At 44.6% G+C, this 14,206-nt stretch overlaps 1 long non-coding RNA gene across 2 annotated transcripts in view; it reads left to right on the forward strand.

Moving 5' to 3' along the window:
* Positions 1-1,576: 1,576 nt before the first annotated feature.
* LOC132385412 (uncharacterized) overlaps positions 1,577-14,206 on the forward strand; it is a 33,787-nt gene continuing 21,157 nt past the window's right edge. The window contains exons 1-3 of one of the 2 annotated variants that reach the window (XR_009509182.1): positions 1,577-2,024; positions 2,138-2,378; positions 3,078-4,367. This is a non-coding gene — a long non-coding RNA (uncharacterized LOC132385412). Of the gene's footprint in view, positions 2,025-2,137; positions 2,379-3,077; positions 4,368-14,206 lie in introns of those variants that run through there. The other variant, XR_009509186.1, reaches the window with a different exon arrangement.

The following is a 14,206-nucleotide window of genomic DNA, read 5'->3' on the forward strand; positions in this document are numbered from 1 at the left end:
GTGAGGTTGCATCTGCTCTAACCTGTTATGTGACAGTGATGTCCTGAAGCATTACTAAAGGTTAGTTATTGCTGGTCTAGCAGGGCGGTAAGGTGGATAAAGCAGCAGGGCGGGACCTAATATGAACTCGGAGATTTTTGTATCATCCTTAGCGGGGGGAAGATTCTGGAAATCTGAAGGGTGGCTAATGCTTTGCCTTTATTTAAGAAGGGCTTCAAAGACAAGCCGGGAATCTGCAGGTCCGTGAGCATCAGTGGTGAGAAAGTTTCTGAAGCCGATTTTCACAGACAGGATCAGCATTTAGAAAGGCAAGGACTGAATAGAATCATTGTCATAGAGTTATAGAAAAGTACAGCACCGAAACAAGCCCTTTGGCCCATCTAGTCCATGCTGAACCATTTACACTTCCTAGTCCCATCAACCTGCACCTAGACCATAGCTCTCCATACCCCTACTATCCATGTACCTATCAAACTTCCCTTAAACGTTGAAATCAAGCTCACATGCACAACTTGCAATGGCTGCTCATTTCACCCTCTCACAACCCTCTGAGTGAAAAAGATTCCCCTCATGTTCCCCTTAAATTTTTCACCTTTCACCTTTAACCCATGAGCTCTAGTTGTAGTCCCAGTGGAATCTCAGTGGAAAGAGCCTGTTTGCATTTACCCTATCTATACCCCTCATTTTGTATACAGTACTTCTATCAAATCTCTCCTCAATCTTCTACGTTCTGAGGAATAAAGTCCTAACCTACTCTATCTTTCTTTAAAACTCAGGCCATCCCATCCTGGCAACATTCTTGTAAATTTTCTCTGTGCTCTTTCAACCTTGTTTACATCTTTCCTGTTGATAACCAAGACTACATACAATACTCCAAATTAGGCCTCACCAACATCTTATACATCTTCAACATTATTTCCCATGTCCTGTACTCAATATTCCAATTTATGAAGGCCAATGGGCCAAAAGCTTTCTTTTCAACCCTGTCAACCTGTGACATCAATTTCAATAAGTTATGGACCCGTATTGTTCTGCTGCAATAGAGTTAGTCTTTGTGTGTGGGGATTGTGTCTCATGAAATTGGTTGAGTTTTTTGAAGAGGTGACCAAGAAAGTTGACATGGGCATGTCAGTGATCTTGTTGCAACAATCGCCTCTTGTAATATTGATCAGTGAGGCACAGAGCATCTGTATTTAACGACAAGTAACTTTAATGTCTCAACTAAAAAGCATGTGGGTTCACAAACTATCTCCCTGTGTGCACCCCATTAGAACCCCTGAGCCTCCATGAACAGTCAATGAAGAGAAGTGATGTTACCCAGGAAAGGAGTCTGCACTGGCCGGGGTACCTCATTATCCCATTCTCCACGTGTCCATGGGGTCCTCCTTGTCCGCAATGGTTGATCTCTGGCTGCTGGAGAGTTAGCATCCCTACACATTTGGAGTTCCTGACCCTTATATTGTTCCTCATCAGTTGAACTGTTGGATCTCCATCCTATTGGCACAAGGTCACCTGACCTACCTCGGTCACCTTCTCACTGGTTCTAGTCTAGGGCTCGATGTTTTGGGCTAAGATCCTCCTTCAGGACTGGATCAACTGGAATAGTGTGCAAAGAAATGGCAGTTAGTATTTAACTCAGGAAACTAGACTTCAACTACTCTCTAGCCTCCATGCCCTTATCTATTTCCCGCATCACTACATCGCAAACACTTTGCTAATACAACTTACATTGTAAGTATATGCCGGTACTGTATTTATGCACATTTTATTCCATATCCATCCTTTACCTCTAACTTTATTAGCTTTTTTACCATAATGGCACAAATGTGTATCATAAACGTTTTTCTTGTGAACATTGGTAGGATAAAATACTGCGGGTCTGCCTCATTGGTTCGTTGGTGAGACTGACGGCGAGGGAGCTGCGTGGCCTCAGCTGTTGCACGGACTAGGCCTTTGTGCCGCGGCCTTGCCTGTTATAGCCACCCGGGGAGGAGGTGCCGGAGAAAGTGTGGGAAAGAACAGAGGTGAGTCGGGCACACTGGTTTCCGGTTTAAGATGGGGCTACTTGTCAGTTTACTTGTTAATCATAAGGCAGGAGATCCGACTAAAAACATTATTTACATCTTTCATGGAGCAGATTGTGGTGAACCATCGGCGCAGTCAGTGAGGAGGCCGGCGGAGATGAGGCTGGTTTGGGGGATGAGCCGTGCTGGGGTATTGTGAGGCGCAGCATGTTCGAGCTGGGACCGCAGGCGGAGTTTGTACCACAGTCAGAGACGGAGTGAGTGATCCGGAGAGGGGTCGATGCAGAAGCATTTCGATGCCCGTTCATCTAACCCAGCAGCGAGGTTGGATTGGTCCAAGGGAAAGCCAATTTGGTGAGTGGCCCAAGTACAGTCGGCCCTCCTTATCCGCGAATCCAACCAACCGCGAATCGTGAAAACCCGGAAGTGCTCTTCCAGCACTTGTTGTTCGAGCATGTACAGACTTTTATTCTTGTCATTATTCCCTAAACAATGCAGTATAACAACTATTTTACATGGCATTTACATTGTATTAGGTATTATAAGTAATTTAGAGATGATTTAAAGTACACAGGAGGATGTACGTGGGTTATCGTGAATCAGGATTTTAAAAAATCGGAAGTTCTCTTACTAAATAAGTCAGAACAAGTACATCCGGTATTATTTAGCATCAGTTAGACAGACGTTTTTCTTAGTATATAGTATATATTTTACTTTTCTATGCATATAAAACACTTAAGAGCATATGTTTCAGCGTCGGGCTCGGGAACCGTTCCCGAGTACGAGCCAGTGACAGACCACTTTTGAGTGTGCTCTCCATCCGTGCCGGGTTGATGTGGAGGATCAAAAACTCAGAACTCCAAAACCCAATAATTAAACCATTGTGTTGCTTAGTAATAATTGTAGCTTTCATCGGGGCAAGGCCTTTCTCACTTTATCCTTTAAAATTGTTCCAATCATTGATCGACTGTAGCCTAATGCTTTTCCAATGACCGATGGCGTTATTATTTTCACTTTATTTTCAATTGTGATCGTGATTATTTTCGCAAACAGGAACACTGGGCATTCAGAGCTCCGGCGCCAGGTCCTAACTTCCACCGCACTGAGACAGGTTAAATAAGGTCTGGGGTTCCGCTGGGTCCTAAGATCCACTGCATTGAAACAGTTTGAATAAGGTACTTGAGCATCCGCGAATTTTGGTATCCACGAGAGGTCCCGGAACCAATCCCTCACGGGTACGGAGGGTCGACTGTACATCAAAGAGCTGGGATCCAGGTCCTAGAATGTGGCACTCTCTCCAGTGCTTGGACAACTTAAACATTGGCCTAGATAGACTGGAAAGTTCGAGTGTCGTGAATAGAGGCGAGGGTCAGGCTGATTCCGCCTGGTCTCCCGCGAATGATCATTCCTTTCTCCGTGGCGCCGATGCTGTGAACTGATTTGGCTGCTGTGCGTTTCTGCCCTGCTGGTATGATGTACTGGGGACCGAGGCTTTGGGCCTGCTCCGTCTGGTTCAGGGTGCTGTTGGCCTGCTTCTATTAGAAACATAGAGAACCTACAGCACGATACAGTCCCTCCGGCCCACAACGTTGTGCCGAACATGTCCTTACCCTATTTTTTTTTAAGCTCCATGCAGCTACCCAAAAGTCTGTTAAAAGGCCCTATCGTATTTGCCTCCATCACCGTTGCCGGCAGCCCATTCCACACACTCACCACTCTCTGAGGAAAAAACTTACCCCTGACATCTCCTCTGTACCTACTCCCCAGCACCTTAAACCTGAGTCCTCTTGTGGCAACAGTTCAGCCCTGGGAAACAGCCTCTGACTATCCACACAATCAATGCCTCTCATCATCTTATATGTTGTTTGCATGATGTGTGTGTTTTTCTCTTTCTCTTTTTCTGCACAGTGTTTTTTGGTCTCTTTTTGAATTGGGTTATTCAGGTTCCTTGCTTTGTGACTGCCTGTAAGCAGACAAGTTTCAAGGTGAATAAGTTACACATTCTGCAGTAATAAATGTGCTTTGAATCTTTGAAATATCATCTATGCTGGGTTGGAGGGCTGGCACTGCTCCCTGGAAGACAAGCTGGGTTGCCTGCAGCTGACCTAGCACCAAACAAGCCGATTTGCCTCCTCCTGCTGAACCAGTGAGAGATGAGGAACTGCTGCATACTTGTTCTTACAGAAACGTGGCTCCAGCACAACATCCCGTGTACCATCGATCTTCAGGCCCTGCCACTCAGGGTCTTGTGTTAATATCATTTTGTGATTCAATGTGCTATTGTAACTGTATGTGCTGTGTCTTGGCCCCAGAGGAACGCTGTTTCATTTGGCTGTATACATGTGTATGCTTCAATTATAATTAAACTTGAACTTTAATCTGTTATTCTGTGTAATTGTTAAATGTTGTTTTTGGTTGCATGCCCGCCCTGACCAACACCCATAGCAAATTCTTAATACATAGAGTCATAGAACACTACAGAACAGAAACAGTCCCTTCAGCCCATCCAGTCCATGCTGAACTAATAATCTGCCTAGTCCCATCAACCTGTACCCTACCACAGCCTTCCATGCCACTCTCATCCATGTACCTATCCAAGTTTCTCTTAAATGTTGAGATCCACTACTTCTGTTAACAGCTTGTTCTATTCCCCCACCACCCTCTGATTGAAGAAGTTCCTTCATATGTTCCCCTTAAACATTTCACCTCTCACCCTTAACCCATGACCTCTAGTTGTAGTCCCACCCAACCTCAGTGGAAAAAATCTGCTTGCTTGAAGTTATCTGTACATCTCATGATTAGGAGGTTCAGTGGGGTAGGATAGCACAGCAGCCGGATCAGTTCATAGCCTCGGCATGGCGGAGAAAGGGTTACGGGGAGAAGGACAGGGAGTGGGGTTGAGGAGGCAAAAAAGGGATTAACCATGATTGAATGGCAGAGCAGACTCGATGGGTCAAATGGCCTAATTCTGCTTCTATGTCTTATGGTCTTATAATTTTGTTTACCTCTGTTAAATCTCCCTTCATTCTCCTACACTCCAGGGAATAAAGTCCTAATCTAGTCAACCTTTCCCTATAACTCAGGTCCTCTAGTCCAGGCAATATCCCTGTAAATTTTCTCTGCCCTCTTTCAACCTTATTTACATCTTTCCTGTAGGTAGATGACCTAAACTGTACACAAGACTCCAAATTAAGCCTCGGCAACGTCTTGTAAATGAATATGGTGAATAAAGTTGATCCTTAACCCTGTCTCAATCTGTCAGGGATCCACAATAATTTAATAGATAAAATTACAGTAAGAAATATATACACATAAATATTTTAAAAATATGTAAGTAATGCAAGGAGAGCAAAAATAGTGAGTTCATGGTTTCATTGTCCATTCAGAAATCTGATGGCAGAGGGGAGGAAGCTGTTCCTGAAACGCTAAGTGTGTATCTTCAGGCTCCTGTTCCTCCTCCCTGATGGTGGCAATCAATGAGAAGAGGGCATGGGGGATCCTTAATGATGGAATGCCACCTTCCTGAGGCATCGCCTTTTGAAGGTGTCCTCGATGGTGGGGAGGCTCGTGCCATGATGGAGCTGGCTGAGTTTACAACTCTCTGCAGCTTTTACCAGTCCCTCCAAACTGGGTGGTGATGCAATGCGTTCAACAGTATATGTGTAGAAATGCACCAGCGTCATTTGTCACATACCAAATCTCCTACTCTTAATGGAATACAGCCACTGGCCTGCCTTCTTTGTAATTGCATCAGCATGCTGAGCCCAGGATAGATTCAAGGATGTTGACACCCTTTCTATTGCTGATCCCTTAATCAGGACTGGTGTAAGAATAAGGAGACTTGCTTTGGTAACAATATCCTACATATTCTGGCCTTGGTTACACGGAACTGGTTTGAGACGTATGGGTGTATGAGTCTCTAGGTATTAGAGTGATGTTGTGAAGCAATATCTCACAGCTTCTCAATTGTTGTTTTATTTTTATCAGATTGGAGTTTAGTTTGAGCCTTGGTCTGCTGGTAAATGGGACCACAATTTCCCCAACATGGCCAATTCCACTTCCATTCCCACTCTGATATGACTGTCCATGCCAATTCAACTTCCCATTCCCATTCTGATTTGTTGGTCCACGGTAAATTTAACTTCCCAATCCCATTCCCATTCTGATTTGTTGTCCATGGTCAATTCAACTTCCCAATCCCATTCCCGTTCTGATTTGTTGGTCCATGGTCAATTCAACTTCAATCCCATTCCCATTCTGATTTGTTGGTCCATGGTCAATTCAACTTCCCAATCCCATTCTCATTCTGATTTGTTGGTCCATGGTCAATTCAACTTCCCAATCCCATTCCCATTCTGATTTGTTGGTCCATGGTCAATTCAACTTCCCAATCCCATTCCCATTCTGATTTGTTGGTCCATGGTCAATTCAACTTCCCAATCCCATTCCCATTCTGATTTGTTGGTCCATGGTCAATTCAACTTCCCAATCCCATTCCCATTCTGATTTGTTGGCCCATGATCAATTCAACTTCCCAATCCCATTCCCATTCTGATTTGTTGGTCCATGGTCAATTCAACTTCCCAATCCCATTCCCATTCTGATTTGTTGGCCCATGATCAATTCAACTTCCCAATCCCATTCCCATTCTGATTTGTTGGTCCATGGACACTTTGACTTTCCATTCCCACTCTGATATATCAGTCTTCCACTACTGACACAATGAGACCAAACTCAAGTTGGAGGAGGAACACCTTATATTCTGTCTCTGGGAAGCCTTGAAGCTGATGACACGAACATTGATATCTGTAATTTATGGTGCTCCCCCCCCCCACCACCACTTCTCTCTGTTCCCATACCCCATTCTGGTTCCCCTCTTACCCCTTTCTTTTCTCCTCACCTCTTCTCCTCCTTCCTTTTCTCCTACAGTCCCCTGTCTTCTCCTATCATATTCCTCCTTCGTCAGCCATTTATCCCCTCCACCTACCATGTCCCAGCTTCTTACTTCATTCCCCCTCCTCACCTACCCACCTTCCCCCCTCACCTATCACCTACCAGTGTGTACTCCTCCCCCCAACTTCTTGCCCTGACTTCTTCCCTCTTCCTTTCCAGTCCTGAAGGGTTTTGGCCAGAAATGGCGCCTGTTAATTCCTCTCCAGTGATGTTGCCAGACCTGCTGAGTTCCTCCAGCATTTTATGTATGTTTCAAAAGGAAGGATGAGTTTTGTGTTTTTGAAGGCGGGCTGCTGTGTTCTGAGACTGCTTTGTGCTGGGGTGGAGGCTCATGAGTAAAGGTTATTGAAGATTTCATCAACAGTCTTCAGATGTTGGGAACATTCCACTCAGTGTCAAACAGAACAACACAGTCATGAGAAAGGCCGAAGTGAGACCAAGCAGAAAATAATCTCTGAAATCTGGCTAAAAGTTTCCGACGTCCAATAAAACAAATTATTCAATTCTAGCTAAACATAATTACTTAGGCAATTTGCAAAGTTTAAAACCAGCAGCTTCAAACAAGCTCAGTTCTTATATCTAACAACAATCTTAATGACAAGATAAAGGGATCACTTTGACTTCATGATAATCCTTTTCGTTTCATGTGGACATATTACTTCCTTTGAACTTTCACTTATTAGAACAGAATAGTACAGACCCTTTATCCAAAAATGTGTCGACATTATAATCAATCTGACCCTTCCCTCCTACAGAGCCCTCCATGTTTCTGTTATCCATGTGTTCATCTAAGAATCTCTTTAATGTCCCTTAAGTATCTGCCTCTACCACCACCCCCGGCAGCACATTCCATGCACCTATGTTGAAAATCTTAACTCTGACATCCCCCCCACAAACCTCAGAAAATCTGCAGATGCTGGAAATCCAAGTAAACACAAACAAAATACTGGAGGAACTCAGCAGGCCAGGCGGCATGTATGGAAAAGAGTAAACCGTCGATGATTCAGGCCGAGATCCTTTATCAGACCCTGTAGTAATTTTATGTATTGCACTGTACTGCTGCCATAAAATAAAAACAAATTTCATGTCATATGTGAGAGATGATAAACCTGATTCTGATATGGGTCTCTAATGAGTACTGAGAGTGGGAAGGGGGCAGGGAAAGGGGAATCATGGTTGGGAAAAGGGGACGGGAGAGGGGAGGGAGTGGGAAGCACCAGAGATAGTGTTCATGGGTTCATTTACCATTCATCCATCTGATTGCAGAGGGCAGCATTACGCGGTTGTTATACTCATCCGTTTCAGTAAGCCAGCCAGCATCATCATAACCCACCCTTCTGAGACCTTCTTTCTTCTCCCTTCTCCCATCGTGCTTGGGGAAGGGGGTTTATTGGGTTTCTAACGTTTTCTGTCATTCATTCTTTGGGATTTTTCTTCTCCCTGTTTCATGGATGTCTGTGAAGCGTAAGAATCTCAAGCTGTGTACTGTATACAAAAGCCTGAAAACTTGTACTGCCGACTGGCCTCAAGGACAGCTTCTACCCCGCTGTTATCAGACTCTTGAACAGACCTCTTGTACAAAAGGAACACTTGGTTTTCATAGTCTACCTCGTGCTTTATCATTTACCTTCACTGCACTTTCTCTGTAGCTGGTACACTTCAGCCTGTATCGTTATTGCTTTATCTGGCTCTATTTAATAGTACGAGCTGCAAGCCAAGCTTTTCCCTGTATCCTGGTCATGTGACTATGATAAACCAATTCCAGTATAATGTTGGCACCGTGCCAGTTGACATCCAGCGGTGGCTCTCTCACTCGTCCCTGACAGGGTGACCCCGCGCTGAACGGAGGCATGTGACTGCAAGCTAATCCTCCCCATCTAACAGGAAGGGCCAGGCAGGTGGCCAAGCTGGTTAACTTGGGGCATCTGGTACGATTTTGCTCACTCTGTTGTAGGAAAGACATCATCAATCCGGAGAGGGGCAGAAGATATTTAGGATGCTGCTGCCTGGACTGGTGGGCCTGAGTTATAGAGAGAGGCTGGCTACTCTGGGTCTTCATTCCTCGGAGCGCAGGAGATTGAGGAATCAATCAGAGAAGTTTATAAGTTTTGAAGGCTACAGATAAGGTGGATGGTCATAGTTTTTTCCCCAGGCTTGGTGAATCCTAAACTAAGGTATACAATAGTTGAATAGATCAATTGTTCAAGTTTAAATGTCATTCAACCATACATGAACACCCATGCATACAGTCATATGAACCAGTGTTACTCCGGTGCCAAACACAATGCCAACAGTCACACACAGCACAAGGCATAGCAAACACATATAGAGTGATGGAAGAGTACAGCAGAGAAACAGGCCCCTCAACTCATCTATTCCATGCCAAACCATTTAAACTGCCTACTCCCATCCACCTGCACCGGGACCATAGCTCTCCATACCCCTACCATCTATGTAACTGACCTTACTCCTCTTAAACGTTGAAATCGAGCTCACGTGCACATGTTGGCTGATCATTCCACACTCTCACCACCCTCTGAGAGAAGAAGCTTCCCCTCATGTTCACCTTAAACATTTCACCTTTCACCCTTAACCCATGACCCCTGGTTGTAGTTCCAGTCAAGCTCAGAGGAAAAAGGGTGCTTGCATTTACCCTATCTATACCCCTTACAATTTTCAATAGTTTTATCAAATCTCCCCTTAATCTTCTATGCTCCAAGGAATAAAGTCCTAACCCATTTAATCTTTCCTTATAACTCAGGTCCTCCATTCCTGGCAACATCCTTGTAAATTATCTCTGTACTTTTTCAACCTTATTTACATTTTTCCTGTAGGTAGGTGACTAAAACTGCACACAATTCTCCTAATTTGGCCTCACCAACATCTTATACAACTTCAACATAATATCCCATCCTCTGTACTCAACACTTTGATCTACAAAGGCCAATGTGCCAAAAGCTTTCTTTACATATCTATCTACCTGCGACACTACTGTCAATGAATTATGGACCTGTTTTCCCAGAAGCCTTTGCTCTACCACACTCCTCAATGCCCTCCCGTTCACTGTGTAGGACCTACCCCGGCTGGTCCTACCGAAGTGCAAAACCCTAATGCACGTCTGCATTAGATTCCATCCGCCATTTTTCGGTCCATTTTCCCAGCTGATGCAGATCGCCTCTACAAACTATGATAGTCTTTCTTGCTGTCTGCCACACATTGCTGACCAGTTAACACATTATCATGCAGATTGTTGACATAGATGACAAACAACAATGGATCGAGCTCCGATCCCTGTGGCAATGGGAGCGATGATAAACCTGATTCTGAGATGGGTCTCTATTGTGGACTGAGCGTGGGAAGGGGGCAGGGAGAGGGGAATCATGGTTGGGAAAAGGGGAAAGGCAGCAAGTGGGAAACACCTGAGAGACATCCTGTAATGATCAATAAACCAATTGTTTGGAATGAAATGACCCTGTTTGGTATCTCAGGGCTGGGTGTGTCTGCACCTGTCCCACTCCTCCATCCCTGGTACTCCTTCTCTGTCCCAGGGTGCTCCACCCTCGCCATTCCCAACATCCATTGCTCCTACCAGGTCTACAAACTCCACATTGACAAATACAGTATTGTAAAAAAGTCTTAGGCACCCGAGCTATATATATATATATATATATGTTGCTAGCGCTTTTGCACAGTACTGTATAACAGCCATTTAGAAGCTATCCTTGAGTGTACATGCTTTCTGGCTTTTGTACCTTCTGCCTGAAGGGAGAAGGATTAAGAGCGAATGTCCAGGGTGGGTGAGGTCTTTGGTTATGCTAGCATTTGACCAAGGCAGTGGGAAGTATAGACTGAGTCCAGAGAGGGAAAGTTAGTTTCTATAATGTGTTGAGTTGTGTCTACAGCTCTCCCACACCGATAGCGGAGCGGCCAGCCTATTACAGCCTATTACAGCTCTGGGTGTCGGAGCTCGGAGTTCAATTCTGGTGTCATCTGTAAAGGGTCGGTACTTTCTCCCTCTGGAATGTGTGGGTTTTCCCGGGTGCTTGGGTTTCCTCCCACAGTCCAGAGACATACCAGTTGGTAGGTTAATTGGCTATTGTAAATTGTCTTATGATTAGACTAGGGTTAAATCGAGGCTGTCTGGGGTTGTGAGGCTATTTTTCCCAAAGGGCCAGAAAGGCCAATTCCACACTGCGTCTCTAAATAAAACAAAAATATAAGCAATTGTGTGGTGGAGCACAAAAGGATCCAGAATATTTCGGATGCCCAGGTATCCAGAGTTTGACCTGATGGAAGTGAGCTCAGTGCTTTGCTTTCCAGCGAATGAGCTTCAACTTCAGGAATCTAGAACCCCGAAATGGTGCAAAACAGGAAAAATGTTTGAAGGCTTGGAATTCTTTTCAGATCAGAGTCAAGCTTATTATCCAGCTGAGATCTCCAGATGGCCACACATTTCAATTAGATTTCCCTTTCTCATTCCGGCATGCCAGTCCATGGTCTCCTCATGGCCACGATCAAGCTGAACTCAGGTTGGAGGAGCAAAGCCTCACCTTGGTAGCCTTCAGCCTGATGGCATGAACATTGATTTCTGTAATCTCTCCCCCTCCCTCTTTCCCCTTCCTCCCTTATTATTCTGGTTTCTTTCCTCTTCCTTTCCAGTCCTGATGAAGGATCTCGGACCAAAGCATTCACTGTTCATTCCTCTCCATAGATGCTGCCCAACCTTCTGAGTTCCTCCAGTATTTTGCGTGTGCTGATCTGGATTTCCAGCATCTGCAGAATCTCTTGTGTTTATCATTTACACAGTGCACAGTGTAGATACAGAGGCTCCCTCCCCTCATTTTCATATTCTGGCTTCTGCCTCCTTCCTTTCCACTCCTGATGAAGGATCTCTGCCAAAAGACATTCGCTGTTTATTCCACCCATAGATGCTGCCTGACCTGCTGAGTTCCTCCAGCATTTAGTGTGTGTTACTCTGCACTTCCAGCATCTGCAGATTTCCACTTGTTTGTTATCCACAGAATCTCTCATATCTCCGACATCCTTTGAGAACACATGACGATAAACTGAGTGAGCTAGGGTTTTTCTGTTTGAAAAGCTCGAGGGTTCAAGATGATAACAGGCATAGATCAAGTAGACAGTCAGAACCTTTTTCCAGGATGGCAATACCTAATACCAGGGACCATACTTTTAAGGTGATTGGTAGAAGATAGAGAAAGAGAGTCAGAGATATGTTTTTTATTTAGAGACTGGTGGGTGCATGGAACACCCTGTTAGAGATTATCATACAGGCAAATTCATTAAAGACACTTTAAAAACTCTTAGGTTCTTAAATGCACAAGATTGCACTAGAACTGAGTATGCCTGGGTTCTTTCAATTTTGTTTTTTAATATTCTGCATTTTTCATTAAGATTTGATTTTTTTTTTGCGCGTTGGGGTTGGATGTTTTTCTTTGAACGGGTTCCATGGTTTTCTTTGTTTCGAGGCTGGTCCGTGGGGAAGTGCAAACAGAAATGTACTTTGAATCTTCGGATGACGGAAAAATGGAGGCTGTGCAGGAGGGAAGGGTTAGATTGATCTTAGAGTAGGTTAAGAGGTTAGCAGAACATTGTGGGCTGAAGGGCCTGTACTGTGCTGTAGTGTTCTGTGTTCTTTGTTCTATGACCCAGCAACTTCTGAAGTGATAAATATCTGCTTTCCACTCCTATTGCTCTTCTCTGTTGACAGTGCAATTTTTATTTTGATGTCCGCCTGTTGCACAAAGATCTTCAAAACAAAACTTCCCACCATGTAAGCTGGGACCTCTTGAATGCACAAGTGGTTTGTTTTATTGCAGGCAAAAGCAAACCCCTTGATTTTGCACACATGATTTAATTTGCCAGTTCAACTGGGAACATTCCAAACTCCACGTATCCAGCTGCTTCACGATGCTGCCTCAAGTCGCTGGAACACTCTACCAGTCCAAGCTTAACCATCCTTTTCAATTCAACCTCCCCTTCCCATTCCAATGTCCAGGTCCATGGCCTCCTCTAGATTAACCATTTCATAGAAACATAGAAACCCTACAGCACAATATAGGCCCTTTAGCCCACAAAGCTGTACCAAACATGTCCCTACCTTAGAACTACCTCGGCTTACCCATAGCCCTCTATTTTTCTAAGCTCCATATACCTATCTAAAAGTCTCTTAAAAGACCCTATCGTATCCACCTCCACCATCGATGCCGGCAGCCCATTCCGCACACTCACCACTCTCTGTGTAAAAAAGTACCCCTGACATCTCCCCAGCAGCTTAAACCTGTGTCCTCTTGTGGCAGCCATTTCAGCCCTGGGAAAAAGCCTCTGACTATCCACACGATCAATGCCTCTCATCATCATATACACCTCTATCAGGTCACCTCTCATCCTCCATCGTTCCAAGGAGAAAAGGCTCAGTTCACTCAACCTACTCTCATAAGGCATGCTCCCCAATCCAGGCAACATCCTTGTAAATCTCCTCTGCACCCTTTCTATGGTTTCCACATCCTTCCTGTAGTGAGGCGACCAGAATTGAGCACAGTACTCCAAGTGGGGTCTGACCAGGGTCCTATATAGCTGCAACATTACCTCTCAGCTCCTAAACTCAATCCCACGATTGATGAAGACCAATGCCTTGTTAAACACAGGGTCAACCTGTGCAGCAGCTTTGAGTGTCCTATGGACTTGAACCCCAAGATCCCTCTGATTCTCCACACTGCCAAGAGTCTTACCATTAATGCTATATTCTGAATCTTTCCATCCCCATTCCGATGTCCTGGTCTGTGGCCTCCTCTAGATTCAAGATAGTTGAAAATCATTTCCAGTACACAAGTGTAAAGGAGAACAAAATAATTGTTACTTCAGATCTGATTCTGCACAAAAAACCCTCAAAAGATAAATAACACGATAACAATAAAATAAGCACTCAACAAATATAAATATACAAGATAACTTAGAACTTGATTGTATGTCCATAACTTGACGTTAGGCTATTCATAAGGTGACTGACAGGGTTAGTGGGTGGGGATGTTGATCAGCCTCTCTGCTTGGGGAGAGTAACTGTTTTAGAGTCTGATGGTCTATGTAGCCTCCTCCCTGTTGGGAGTCCACAAGCAGGGTGGGTGGTACAATGAAGCCACACTCAGTTTGGAGGTGCAACACCTCATTTTCCATCTGGGCAGCCTCCAACCTGGTGGCATGAAGACTGATGT

This window comes from Hypanus sabinus, chromosome 1 (assembly GCF_030144855.1).
Source record: "Hypanus sabinus isolate sHypSab1 chromosome 1, sHypSab1.hap1, whole genome shotgun sequence".
Lineage (NCBI taxonomy): Eukaryota > Metazoa > Chordata > Chondrichthyes > Myliobatiformes > Dasyatidae > Hypanus > Hypanus sabinus.